General features: G+C 36.6%; 1 protein-coding gene and 1 pseudogene across 1 annotated transcript in view; one reads left to right on the top strand and one right to left on the bottom strand.

The window, feature by feature from the left end:
- The window catches only part of GABRG3 (gamma-aminobutyric acid type A receptor subunit gamma3), a 606,025-nt gene that overhangs the window by 331,687 nt on the left and 259,158 nt on the right, over positions 1-15,180 (top strand). The window lies entirely within an intron of this gene.
- On the bottom strand, positions 2,578-4,125 carry LOC134371684 (V-type proton ATPase subunit E 1-like; annotated as a pseudogene).

Genomic DNA, 15,180 nt, shown 5'->3' with positions numbered 1-15,180 from the left:
TCTCTCTAATTTCTTAAAGTGAGAGCTTAGATTGTTGATGTGAGACTTTTCCTCTTTTTTAAGGTAATCATTTCATGCTACACATTTTCCTCTCAGCACTGCTTTAAGTGCACCCCACAAATATGTTTTGTTTTTATTTTAATTCAGTTGAATGTGTATTTGGTTTGCTTATGAATTCCACTTTGACCTATGGATTATTTAGAAGTGTGTTTTATATTTCCAATGTTTAGAGATTTTCCTGTAATCTCTCTATTACTGCTTTTTAGTTTGACTCTATTATGGTCAGAAAACAAACTATGATTTCAATTCTTTTAAATTTGGTGAGGTTTGTTTTCTGGTTTAGGGTGTAGTTTATGTAGGTGAATGTTTAATGGCTGCTTGGAAAAGATATGTCTTTTTTTGTGGTGTTAGAAAGTTCTATAAATGCCAGTTCAATACTGTTGGTTGATTATGTTGCTTAGTCCTTTTATATCCTTTCTCATCTTTGGACTAATTGTTCTTTCAGTGTTGAGAGAGGTATGTTAAAGTCTCCAATTATAACAGTGGATGTGTCTATTTCTCCTTTCAGTTTTATCAGTTTTTGCTTTATTTATTTTGAATCTGTGTTTCTTAAGCATACACATTTAGATTGCTATGTCATTTTGACAGATCAACCATTTTATCATTAGATATTGTCCTTCTGTGTCCCTGGTAGTTTTCTTTGCTCTGAAGTCTACTTTTTTTTTTTTTTTTGATTAATGTTTGCATGATATATCCTTATTCATCCTTTTACTTTCAACCTACCTATACCTAAAGTCATGCATCACTTAATGATGGGGATACGTTCTGAGAAATGTGTTGTTAGGCGATTCGTCCTCGTGCGAACATCATAGAATGTACTTAGACAAAGCTAGATGGTATAGCCTGCCACAAACCAGCTGCTTCAACCACCGTCGTCATGTATGTGTTCTGTCATTGATTGAAAAGTTGTTGTGTGGCACATGATTATATTTGATTGAGGTTCTTGTAGACAGCATATAGTTGGGTCATGATTTTAAATCCCTTCTATTAATGTCTCTTCTTTGGTGTATTCACATCACTATATTTAATATAATTATGTCAGGCCTGAAGTGTGCCATTTTATTGCTCATTTTCTGTCTTTTTTCTCTCTGGTTCCTCCAACTGCACTTAGATTTTTAAAAAATAAACTTTACCTTTTTTGAACAGTTTTAGATTTACAGGAAAATTGGCAAGATAGCATCCTTCTGCTTTTTATCTCTTTTATTTTCCTGACTTCTGTGGGTTGCTTAATTTGTTTTGTTTTTGTTTTTGTTTTTGTTTTTACAATTTCATTTTGATTAATCTATCGTGTTTTTGAGTGTATCTTTTTGTGCAGATATTTCTAGTGGTTTCTTCAGGTATTATAGACACAAAGCCTTTCAAAATCTTTTGGTATTCTGTCCTTTTCTACTTTGTCCTTTTTGTTGCCTTTTTCTACTTTCATTTAAACATAGAAATATTGCTTCAATTTAGGAAGATTTACCCATCTCCTATGTAATATTTTTGTCTTGAATATTTCCTTCACATTCATTGGAGAATACAGCAATATTATGTTTGCTTCAATCATCAAACATAATTTTTAAGGAAAGAAATGATAGTCTTACCCACGTTTTTACTTTTTCTATTATTTCTTAATTTTTCATGTTTCAAATTTCCTATTTTTATCATTTCCTTTCTGTTTGATGAATTTGTTTAGCCATTCTTTTAAAGTAGATATGCTGGTAAAAAACAACCTTTCCTTCATTTGTGAATATTTTGTTTTTGCCTTCATTCCTAAGGATATTTTTTTTGCTGTGTGTGGATGTTCTGTGCATGTGTTTTTTTGCTCTTTATTGTGTGTTCTGTGTATGGATTTTATATTCTGTTAGCACTTGAAAATATTGTGCCTTTTCCTCCCCGCCTTCATATTTCTGGTGATAAATCTGCTATCTCACCAGTCATTGTTCCCATGCATAAGTCTCATTTCTATCCAGCTGCCTTCAATATTATTCTTTGTTTTTGATTTTCATGTTTTATTGTATTTTTTATTTAATGTCCACGTAAACTTTTGTTTTAATAAATAAAGCATGGCTTAGATTTTAAATCACATTTACAGATGAGGAAAACTTCTAGGCCTGAATAGTGTAGCTACTACAAGGAATGCATGCGCCATATGCATTTCAAACCCTCAGAACAGAGACTTCAAGGCAGAGAACATCACACTCATCACCCTCTAGACTAGATAACTGAGAGCCAGAGAGAGTAGAGGACTCAGAGAATTCACAGCCACCATCTGATGCCCTTACCTTTGTGCTGCAGAACTGATGGGAAGTTGTGCTACTTTTAGATGAACTAAAGCTAGCTTCGTGATCATATTAAGTGAGCCTTTCTCCCACAGTTAACAATTAGGCCAAGGGCATTAGAAGGGTATCCACTGGTAAATACAGAATAATATTAGAACAGTAAAGATGAAGCTACATAGACAATCTTGTTTCCACAAATATCCGAGACTTCCACATCATAGGAGCAGAGCAGTGATGAGCTCCACCTCCCAAAGGCTCAGTCCAGAAACCTCCTGCTGGTGTTTGCACCAGACAAGGCTCCCCCTACTTCTGGTATCATAGGCTGGGCTAAGAGATCCCGCTGGCTTTCTAGGTGTTGGAAAACTTTATTTTACAATCCCTATGATAGATCTCAACTTCACCAGCTATTTCCTCAGGCAGGTAGGACTCCTGATCAAATTGGGCAACAACATCTTTTCTGGTGGAGATTTTGTACATAAGGATCGCTTTTGCACTGCAGTCTTTACCAGAAGGGAATCTTGTTTCCTGCAATAAACAATAATTTGGGGCTCCAACAACTGGTACAAAGCCGGGAGCACCAGTCCATCCAGCAGCACTTGGTACCTGCTTATGTCGTTTACCACCTTGCTGATCCTCTCTTTTGATTCATTTAGTAGGTCTGTGATAAGGTCATCTCTTGCTCTGATGACCTTGAACCTCACTTAATTCATCACATTGGACATCTGGATTTTCTTCTGCTTCTCAGTCTGCTTTTCTTTCTTCTCACAGTATTCAATAATCTTCAGTCTTTGGGTTTGCACAAGACAATCTTTCTCAGTGTCCAACTCTTATTCTGCCTTTGCATCTGTTTCTTCTGCTTTCCCATTGGCTTCTTGTTCAGTGAAAGCCATCGTATGTGTAATCTGTTTCTGCACGTCGGTGACTCTGAGAGCCGTGGCAAAAGCGACGCGAGGCCGCTGGGCCCCAGGCTTGAGCTTAGGTTTGCAACGGGCAGTGGAAAGAATGGGAGGAAATTTGATTTTAATGTTTCTTGGTATTGATGACTTTGGTTTTATCCTGTTTGGGTTAGCTCAGCTTCCTTAATCTGTAGGTTAATGTCTGTTGCCTAATTTGGAAAGTCTGACATATTGTTTCTTTCAGTACTTTTCCTGCCTGTGTTCTCTTCCTTCTCTCCTTTCTTGACTCCAATCATGTGAGTGTCCCACACATCTTTTGTTACAGTACAGTCCCCAAGGCCCTGCTTTTTTTCTTTTTCTTTTTTCTTTTTAAGTGCCTTCCCTCTGGTGTTAAGATCGGATTATTTCTGATTTCTTCCTCTGTCATCTCCATTCTTCCATTAATCTCATTATGTGAGTTTCTAAATATTATTGTATTTTTCAGTTCTAAAATTTCCATGTGATTCTACTTTATGTATTTCTTTTCTGTGTGATGTTTATTTTTTCTTTTGGTAAACGTGATCTTCATTGCTCACAGAAGCATTTTGTGATGGGTGCTTTAAAATTCTTATGAGATGATTCCAACATCTTACCATTTGGTTGTTGGCTTCTATTGATTGTCTTTTTCCCATTCAAGTTGAAATGTTCCTGGTTCTTGCTATCATGAGTGATTTTCAATTTTATCCTGGGCATTTAACCTGGATCATCTCTTTTACTAATCCTCTGCTAAAACCGTGCTGGCAGGTGAAGGGTGCTGCTGACTCTTTCTGCTGAGTGCAGGTGGAAGTCTAGGCCCCTTGGCCCCTGTGCCTCCACACTACAGCAGGTGGAGTGGGGACCCGGTTGTCATCCAGCCGCCCCAGCACCATCCTGTCATGGAGACAGAGGGCTCACCCCGTTGGGCGTGGGTGGGAGGCCAGGGTTCCCGCGTGGCCTCTGGGACACTATGAAGGTGGGTGTCTATTACCGCCAGGCATGTGTCGGTGGGCTTGGGAGAGAGGCATGAATGTTTTCCTGGTGTTTTGATGAAGTAGGATGTTTATCATCAGAAAGGTTCCTATCTTGCTAGCCTACCCTTTTCCCAGTCTTTTGGGGTCTCTAGCTTATCTGCTGCCTTCTTTCTACTATTCAGAGTCATCTTTTTAAAAAGTATAATATTGAGGGTATTTAGCTGTACTTAGTAGGAGAGATAAAAATAGATAAATCTATTCCATCTTGTTCAGAAATCAAGCCATTTTTGTGGTGTCATAAAGCCAGATGGCAAACTAAGCAGTATACATAAATAGAAAGTTCTCTTCCTTCCTTATTAACAACTGGGGTTTATCGTGAAAGGTCAGTCATCTTATTTAATTTATGGATTATAGAAACCTATTTAGAAGCACACTTAGGATATACTTCTATGGGAATTAAACTTGTTTGTGAGAATCTAGGATTTAATCCAAAAAATCCACAAGTACTTGTCAAGTGACCCTTGAGATCAAAGGCATGAAAAAAATAGAATTGTGGTCAATTTTGCTTATTTACAGGAAATGATAGGTAAGAAAAATAAGTAAAAGTATCACCTATACCTAAGAACAAGTAACATCTCTCTCTCTCTCTCTCTCTCTCTCTCTCTCTCTCTCTCACACACACACACACACACACACACACACACACACAGAAAATAGCATCTTCCCTTTTTTTTCTTGTTCTTCCCTTTTTTTTCTTGTTGGGAGAGCCTGGAAGCCAGCAAGGCAGTAAGAGAAGTCCGTGGGCCCTTGGAACAGTCTGAAAAACCCCCACATTGTCAGGATAATCGAGCTTTGACTGGAGTTTCCATGGAGACGGAGTATACCTCATTAATGGCCTCCAGACTCTACATAATTTGACTAGTGATCTGCAGAAGGGACTGCCACTGCCTTCCGCTACTCTGCTCTTGGTCCTTCACGATGAAAGCAGAATCACTTATATTCATATTTCTCTCTGCTGGGAGATTGCTCAAGAAGTAAATCAATTTATTATGGATGTCATTTAGGTGCTTTTTTCCTCCTTGGCAGGTGATTTTTTAGCTTGTTGAAAGCAGAGATTAGATTTAGTTAGTGATGAACCCCAGGCCTTTGTTCTAACATCTTCATCCTTTCCTTAAATTTGTCCTGATGTCTTCTTTTTCTCTAGGTACAATTATGAGTGTTCCCACTAATCCATAAAGAATTACAAATTGTAGTTGATTTGGAGACTTTCTCACAAGTAAATGTCACAGCTGACTAACCTGTTCCTCCCTACCCAGCTCTGTTGATATAAATTCAAGAATTTCAGAGGCTGAAGTTTTTTTATAATGTGGGTTTTATAATGTAGTAGCTACAGTTTGCAACTTTCCCTGTATGAATGTGCTGAGCTTTCAGATGTGTGGGTGTGTGTTTTTTTTCTTTGCCCAAAGAAGCCATGTTATCCGTAATATGGTATAATAGGAGGAGATAGAAGACAGGCTCTGAGAGAGAGGAAAACTCCTTTAACTTCCCTGGACCTCATTGTTTCACCAGAAAAAGAGGGTTACAGTTTTCTTACCAAAATTTTGTCAGAGTTTATGGAAATTTTTTTTAGTATCTGAAATTCTACATTATGAATTTGATTATGAATTATCAAAGACATTCAATAAAAAATTAGAATATGTAGAAAAATTCATGTATTAGTTATTACTAAATGAGAAATATAAAACATTTAGTGACATGTAGAATAGATATATAGTCTATTAATTAGCATAAGCTATAGATATTCTGATGACAGAGGTAATGTAGTTAGAGAGTAAGCAGACTTTCAGGCTTTTTTCCTGGTCCTGTTTCTGACTGCAGAATCATCATCTTCAGTAAAGTGAAGGAGGAGAGAGAAATAGATCCCGTCGTCTCGGACATCCACAAGGCAGACTGGCTCACACTTGGCAGGATGTGAATCCTTGCAGTGGACTCACTCCTGCTGCATTCATTGCATGATTTTCTAATCATGCTCTATATGTCTGCTGAGAGCTCGCAAACTGCTGAGTGCATCTTAACTCAGCTTTGTATCAGTTCTATAGTGCTTGGCCCATGGCAGAGTCTTGATAAATATTTGATGAATTAATAAATTAGGTTGAGATCGTACTTTGCTTAGAGATAATTCATTGATGAAATAAGTAGTCATAAGGGATCACAGAACATAAAACTAATCTTATAACTTACATACCAGATAAAAGTGCAGATGAAACGAGCTGTGCATCAGACTTTCATTTGCTTGTCAAACATTTCCCAAAATCTCCCATGGAATCCAACTGGTATGCATGGAACATCAGCCTCTCACATGCCAGGTGTGGTTGTATTTGCTTTATGATATACGCAGTCAAACGAGGTCATCTCTCCTCCCCAGCATGAAGTGGGTAGTGGATCCACCCAGGTGAAGGTCCTGGCATCTGGACATTTTCTTTTTCTAGGGCTGGCTGCTTTGTCTGTCTGCTTCCACTTGGGAAGCTTCAAACAGCTTCATATTCTCCCTGCAGCAGTTAATACAGGGACACTGCTCCTTGAGGCTGTGCCTTGGGATGGGGACAGAGACAAAGGGAAGTCTGTTAACGTGGGGAGAAAGCAGTGATAGGAGAGAAAGGAACTGTGTGCCTGTGGAAAGGAGGGCAGTGTCAGGATTAAATCTTCCCAATAATTATTGGGAATCTAATAGAGATGACTTTAGATAGAAATTATCTAAAAATGGCAAAATTTGGAAAAATGGACAAGAAACATCAGTAATTAAAGGAGTTCAGAGAGTTTAAGGGTTTTAGAAAGAGTTCCTGAATTACTACTAGTAAATATATAATCTCACATCAAATAATAGAACTATTATAAGGAGTACCTTGGCAAAGAACAGAAACATCATATGATACACTTTAATCATCAGTGCATCAGTTATCTATCTGTAGAAGGGAGAGTCTTTCTTTCCAGGCTCACCCTCACTGCCACTGTCTTAATTCCACGGCTCCTCATCTATTTCCTGAATAAGCAGTTCCTGGTCTCAGAGCTGCTCAGCTCTTCCTGGGATCATTCCTTGAGGTCATTTTAGAACTCAGTATGCAATATGCAACTAAAATGGTCAATGGCTGCATGCTGCTGTTGTTAGGGAGAATGTTCTGGAAATGGGAATTAAATCTTGTTGGTTGATGATATCTTGTTCAGTTTTTCTATATCTTCATTGTTTTTCTGCCTAGTAGTTTTATTAGTTTTTGAAAGTGGGGTGTTGAAACCCCCAACTATAATTGTGGGTTTGTTTATTTGTACTTTAGCCCTTTTGTTGTGTATATTTTGCAGCTCTGTTATTTGGTGCATACATATTTAGGGTCACTGTCTTTTTGGTGGGTTGATCTTTTTATTGTGATGTAATATCCTTCTCTGTTCCCAGTCATTGTCTTTGCTTTGAAGTCTATTTTATCCATTATTAAGGAGTGAATCTCTCTGAATTCCTCTGAATCTCTCTGAGCCACCAGGATAAGCAGCTCAGTTTAGTTGCCTTGCAGCAAAGCAGGGCACTCCTTCAGGAAGGCATTGTGGCTCTGACCTGCACTCAGTGAGACCCCAGGGCCACATGATGCCATGGTGTTGGTGTAATGACCAATGAGGCCAGGAGAGAGGAAGCAGAGAAGGGATGGTGTCACAGCACTGACAACCAACAGCACCTGCCATCTGCATCCATCCACAAGTCCTCCCCACCCAAGAAATTGATGGCCCAGAGGAGCAGATCTGGCGGGGAGCTTGAAATTTTGCAAGCATGGATAAAAGACATAGAAAAATAAGAGTCATTGTTGTTAGTGTCCACTATTTAAATCCTGACCTGGCATCATCTGAGGAATATGGACTGAGTAAGCAAATGAAGTAATTCACAGGTTGCTGCCTAAAAGCTTTGATGTAAAATCAGGGGTAAAATTGATTTGATAAAGTTGACCAATAAGAAAAGAAACAGATCTCTCATTATATAAATTGGGATCTAAACCTTTTTTAAGTTGAAATATAATTGTACACATCTGTGGTGTACAGTGTTGAATATTTATCCTTGTGTGCAATATGTGATGCTCAAATCAGCATAATTAGTATATTCAACATTACACAGTGTAATTATTTTGTGTGGCCATTTACCAATTTCTTGCTACCTCCCCTGACCCCCTTTCCTACCTCTGATGGCCTCAGTTCTGTTCCCTCCTTTTAAAAGTTCAACATATTACTGTGACTGTTGTATCTCTCTTTCTCTTTTTATTTTTTTAGCTCCCATTTATGAAAGAGGACATGCAGTATTTAAGACGCTATGACAGTGAATTAATAGAAAAGGATAGAGAGAATTGAATTCTGATAGAGTATGTTACAAAACGTTATTAGGAGGATAAAAGAGTTAAGTTTTTCCCCCATGCCAAAAAAAAAAAAAAGAACACCCATCAGAAAAAAAGAAAAAGGAAAAAAAATTGAGCTAGTAAAAGCCATTTTTCAATCGTATTTATAAGTGCTTTGTGGTATAGAGTTTGAATTTTAATTCTGAAGTGAAAAAAGCTGTTAGAAGGATCATGGACTACATTTAACACAGTCTATCAATAAACAGCTTTTGGGTTGTTCCACTGGTGACTCAACAAAGAGCCGGTTTCTGTAAGCAAATTCATGCTATTTAATGACTAGATCTCTTGAATTTAGAAATTCAAATGACTTCTTTCTGCAAGAAACAGGAAGTTTTTAAATTCTGCCTCTGGAATACTCATTCATTGCAGCTCACTTCTATTGGGAAATTTATTCAATGTTATAAAAATGTAATGAAAGTCTTTGTTTAGGTAACATGTATGGGAAATGTTTGCAAAAATTATATTTAAAATATTACCAGTAAAAATAGAAATATTGAATCAGCACAATTAGACAAAAAGACTTGGTCAGCAAGAAGGTCCTGTCTGTGTCAACAATATATTTGAATGTACAAACATTTAAGCACAGTTTTGGTTTTAGAACCATCACAATAGAAAGAAAAAAGTAGGGCACACTTGGGTGCAGAGGACAGTGACCAAGATCTTAAGAAGCAGGCTTGGAGTAAAGATTTCACCTTATCTTCCGATAGTTTTGCATCCAGAATACATATTGTAAAAGTGTTAAATAACATGGGATACTAGGATAAGTATCTAAGTTGTTTTCAGCCCTGAAGATTTACATTATCAGATGAGCTGCTAATTGAAATCTTTAGATATCTTATTCTGTATTGAACATCAAGTTCCAATTAAGTATGAACAAATATGAACTTTCAGGTGCATTTGAGCAATATTAAAAATGATTTAGTCTTTCCTACGCAATTCATTCCTCAATTCTTTTCTCACTTTTGGAATAATCCACCATTTTAGCGCTTGGTTTGATAGACAGACTTCACAAGGCTCTTGTTCACTCCTCCTGAAATTCAACGTCAGCGAGCTTGGTAAGATCCCAAACCAGGCCCTCATCGCACTGGGTTGTTTTTTAGTATCAAGAGGAGCAGCTGTTCAGTGTTAACAACCTCTCCATCATTTAATGAGTGTTACATTCATAAGCAAACTTTGGGCATTATCCATGCTTACCCATTGCTTTTTCTAAATGGAAAAAAAAAGTATAATTTTAAAATTTCTGACATTTCCTCAGCATTTTTAAGAATATTAAGAATACTTCGAAAGGCTTCACATTAAACAATGACTTTTCTTGATACACAAGAGAGATTTATAATACAAAGAATGAAAGATGAATTTGCTTTCATACGAGTGATTTCATTTTATGCCTTCATCTTCTTGTGAACTTGAAAAGTTCTCTCTGCATATAAATTCTTCCTCTTTCCAAATAGTTTTTCAAAAACAGGAGAAAGGTTCATCTATGGAATCGGCAACAGAAAAATAAAATGGTGATTGGTGTAGCAGAATACTAAAGAAAATCCTTTCTTTCAAGTCTGTGTGAGGTTTTGTCTGCATGTGTGTGTGATCTCTGTAAACTTTTCTGTTCTTTGGAGCTGAAATGCTGCTAAGAAGAAATACATTTCTTGGGTATCTTGTAAAATAATTATCTTTATGTATTTATTTTCAGTGATACTCTGGGCCAAAGGCTATCTACTTAGGTTAGTTATTTAAAATTTTTGTTTTATTCTTGGAAGATCTTTTAAAAATAAATTTCAAAGTGATCATTTCAAGCGACTTTAAATTGTTGATAATGCTGTTAGTAAGGAGAGACGTATTTATTTTTTACTGTTTAATTTAGGTTTTTCTTTAAACAAAAGGAAATAGAATATTTGAGAGAAAACTGAAGTCACTTGATTCACCTCCAAATTCCTATCCACACTGCTCTGCCCAGAACAAACCGCAATCATGAAGTTAGTATGTATTCTTTCAATCATGATATTTTTATTTCTGTTAACTATGTTATCTGTAAAATCTACAGTATTGCTCAGTATATTTGAAGTATAAATGCTTCGAATTTACGTAAATCATGTCACACTCATTTAACTTGTAGTTGTCACACTCAGCTTTACATTTTTGAAAATCTTGTTGATATATGAGGGTACTTCAAAAGGTTTATGAAAAGATATGTATTATCTTTTAATTTTATTTTTCCATGAAGTTTTTGAAGTATGCTTGTATATTGGTCTCATTAATTCATTTAACTGCTCTCTGTAGTATTCTGTTGTTTGCCTGAATCACAGTTCAATTAGGTGGTTTTCCACTTTTCATTTTCAGAATTAAAATTATGCAACAGTGAACTATCTCATCCCCATGTCCCATCCTCATGTACGACAGATTTTTCTAGGGAATTCACATATAGTTTACATATGAAAGATTATTATTCAGAAAATATAAAGAACTCCTTTAAATTAACCATGGAAACAAAAGGACAACACGCTAGAAAAACGGGCCACAGACATGGACAAGGGATCTGGAGAAGAGGTAACTTGAATCAGCAATTACTGATTTGCCAAAAAAAAAAAAAAGAAAGAAAGAAAGAAAGAAGGAAAAGAAATCCATAAGTAAATAGTGACAGTATTCAAAGGTAAACAGCGAACTAATATTAGCATTTGTTAGATCGCAAATCTTGAAAAGTCTGACTACCAAAGTTTGGGTGAGAATGTGCAAAATAGGAACTCCTATGTCTTCCTGAAAGAAGTGAAAATTGGAAAATACTTTGGAGAATAATTTAGTAGTAGTCATTTTGAAATGGGCTAAATATTTATACTTTTATCCACTTACAATGATACCATTTCAACTGCTGAAAGATTTCCTATTATGAATGAGTATTAATGTTTACTATGAATGAGGGAAGGTTTTTCTTCAACTGTTGAGGGTACCCTACGGTAATTTCTGATGCTGAGTCAGCCTTGTGTTTCTGACATAACATCTGTTTGTTCAGGATAATTTGTTTTTCTTTACACATGATTAGTTTTGATATAAGTATTTTATTTAGAACTTTTATTTAGAACTGTGGAAGGCAAGATAATGATCTCCCAAAGATATTTACTTCCTAATCTCCAGAACCTTTGAAGTAACTTTACATAACAAAATGGATTTTGCATATGGGATTAAATTAAAGATTTTGAGATGGAGAGGTTATTCTGGTGGGCCTCAGCTAGTCACAAGGGTCCTCATAAGAGACAGGCAGGGGCATCAGAGTCAAAGAAGAGACCTGAGGGAAGGAGCGGCAGGTGAAGTGATGTGGGGACCAGAGCTGGGGGACGCGTGGCCCTCCTCCAGGGCCTCCAGCAGATTACAGTCCTGACAACTCCAAGAGTTGCAAGGTAATAAATTGGTATTGTTTCAAGCCACTATGCTTGTGGCAATTTGCTACAACAGCCATAAGAACCTGATGCGACATCTTTAATTGTACTGGCATGTTTTCTCATATTTTCTTTGTTTTACTTGCTGTCAATGCTGTATTAGCTTCATAAAATCAGTTAAATAGCTTGCTGAGTTTTTGATTCTGTGAATCAGTTTGTGAAAGACAGAAATCATGCACTCATTCAAGAATTGGTAAAGAATACCTGTGCAACTACCGGGGCCATGTATCTCTTTTGTTTGGGTGAGGATTAGAAGGCATAGGCACGATGTTTTTTTCAGTTTTCTTAATTGCAAATGATGACCTTGTGGTTTCAGTTTATTCTCAGGTCAGTTTTGATAATTAAGAATTGCGAAGAGATTTTCTGTTTCATCTAAAATTTTAGATTTACTCACAGTAGGTCATTTGTAGTATTCTTTTGTTGTTCTTAAAACATATACATGTGTGGTTATTTATACTCTTTTTTATTCCTAATATTTTTCCTCATGCTTTCTTTTTTTAAAAAAATAAGCATTCTTGAGGGCATTTAAATTTTATTCAGGTTCTGCTTTAAATTTTTTTCATGTCTCTTTTTCTTTTGATTTATTCATGTTTCAATTTACACATAATAAAATTTGCTATTTCTAACTATTCAGTTGATTGACAGTTAACTATTTGTGTACAGTCATGTAACTACCACCACTAGCAAGATATCAAACATTTCCATCACCTCGAAGGGTTTCTTTGTGTCCTCTATATGAAATATATGAAAACTCTGTACTACCTTTGCAACTTTTCTGTAAAATTAAAACTTTTAATTTTTAAAAAATATTAATGAAATAAATAATAAAGCATAGAAAATGCATTTACATTTTGTTGAATTGTATAATGAACATAAGTGCCATAATAGCAATGGAAGTTCTCTTACTTCCTTGTAGCACTTCTTTCAGTAATTGCAGAAAGAATAATATTCACAGATAATTTTATACTTGGTATATATATATATATATACACACACACACAGAATATATAAAATACAGAATATATGTGTATATATATATATATATATATACATATATATTCTGTATTTTTTGCCAAGATGTTTGCACTAAAAATTTCCAAGGTATTCAACAACCTTCCATAAGTGTTTATTCCAAAGTTAAACATAACCCAAACTTATGAAAGCAGATTGATGGCTAATGGCTTTTGGATTACTGTGTTGTTGGGATCTAAAAAGTAGATTTTACTAAGTCCCTTTGTCCATGTAGCCTAGTAGCTGGAATGTGCCAATTTGCGGCAAGCCCCTGAGAGTTGGTTTAATGGTTAGATCAGTTGTTTGCATCTTCAGCTTCTGTAACCCTGCCACCTGCCTACTTCAGAGAAGCTGCCCACCCAAGACCCTAGTTTGTGAAAATGGGTCACATCCTGCCTCTGTGTAGCTGCCTGCTAAAGACCCTGGTCTGTGGTCACCATAACTGCACTGTCTGCTTCTGTACACCTGCTTGCCCTAGTTCGTGTAATTCTGCCTAGATACAGACAGGACCAATTAAAAAGCCTTCATGCCTGCGTAAGAAAAGTATAAAACTACAACCCTGCCTGCACTCAAGTTTCCAGGATTTAGAACGTGAGTTCGTCTGGGTCCTGCTAGTGTAATAAACTTCCTGACTTTCCAGCCTTCCGAGTGTCTGAAGTTTTCCTTGCCAAGTTCCACAACAGTATAACTTTAGATACCACTTATATTCTAGGGATGTTATCTTAAATTCACTGTAGGTTGTTATGGATCTTAATGCTTTGTATATTGATATCTGTGCCATGACTAGGTGAAGTATTGGCTTAACTGTGGCCTTTGTGCTAAACATTAATCATTGAAATCTCTCCCTTCTATGATTTCTAACAATGTAATTCAGTTCCAGTGAACCCATCAACATGGCAGCAGATGTGCTTGTTTTAAAACAGCAGTTGCCATTTAATTACAAGATGAAAAACTGAATTATGCAGTCCATTACAGAAGTTTCTTATTTAATGAAAACATTTTACAGAAAATGAATATCTTGTCCTTTTGTAGTCTTCCAAACTTTGTCAAAATCATTGAACTCCTACAAAGTGAATTGAAGACAAACTAATGTAGGATCAGTGCCAGAGCTGAAATTGAGAACTCACTTCATTTGTCTATACACAGGCTCATCTGTACACCATTGGACCTGCCTCCAGTAGAGAGAAGAACCTGGTGCTCTTCTTCGTGTGTCTGATAAATCTGGCTATGAAACAGACGTATGTGAGGGAGAGAGGGGTATGCTGGTGCCTCCCCACGTGACTGACACTTCTAATGTTGTTGAGACACTTGCACACTAAGATTAGAACAGGTTATCTGACTCTAATCATTTCTTAAACAATAATCCATATCAATTACCTAAAATGAGGACCATGTCCACGCGTGCCCAGATGGGAGAGAAGCACCAATGAGAAAAGTAACTTTTCTCAAGTTGTTACCATAGCTACCAGGACACAGACTATTTCTATCACAGCCACAGTAGAAGTGCTGTCAGACCAGGGACAAAGAGGAAAATAGGACTATTTCCACAGCAACAGGGAGATCTGCGGATGTGGGAGAATATACTTTTCTCTATCTAATAACATTGATATTAGTCAATAATTGATACTAGTTAATAATTTTGCAGGAGTAGGTATGTATAAAACCCTGATCCTGACCCTTAAAGATATGGATATTGCATTCACTGAAAGTGCCACTGAGGTTCAGGGGTGATGTTGTATGTTTTGCTGACTGGCACTTTTGGAAGCTAAGGGATCACTGACTGCTACTATTGTTGCCATTTATTTTCTACAAATTTCAGATAAATTTCCCTTAACTTATTTCTACCAAAGATACTGTCGGTGGATGGGTGAGATATAGAATAAGTAGACATGAAAGAACTGATGTAAATAGAATTATATTTAGAATGTATGGAGATAGTATTAAGAGAATTGCAAATTATGTAATAAAGATCTGGTAAAAAAGAAAAATCTAATTGAAGCATCAACTTAAGTATGTTTCTTGGGAGTCAGCACTGGGGGGAAGGAAGAGAGAACAGTCAGAGGGTGAGACTAGAGGGCTGGGAGGCACTTCAGGGATGGTGCATGCTCCATTTG

Source organism: Cynocephalus volans, chromosome 3 (assembly GCF_027409185.1).
Source record: "Cynocephalus volans isolate mCynVol1 chromosome 3, mCynVol1.pri, whole genome shotgun sequence".
NCBI classification, from domain to species: Eukaryota; Metazoa; Chordata; class Mammalia; order Dermoptera; family Cynocephalidae; genus Cynocephalus; species Cynocephalus volans.
Note: the sequence above shows the minus strand (reverse complement) of the source record. Positions and strands in the feature narration are given on the sequence as shown.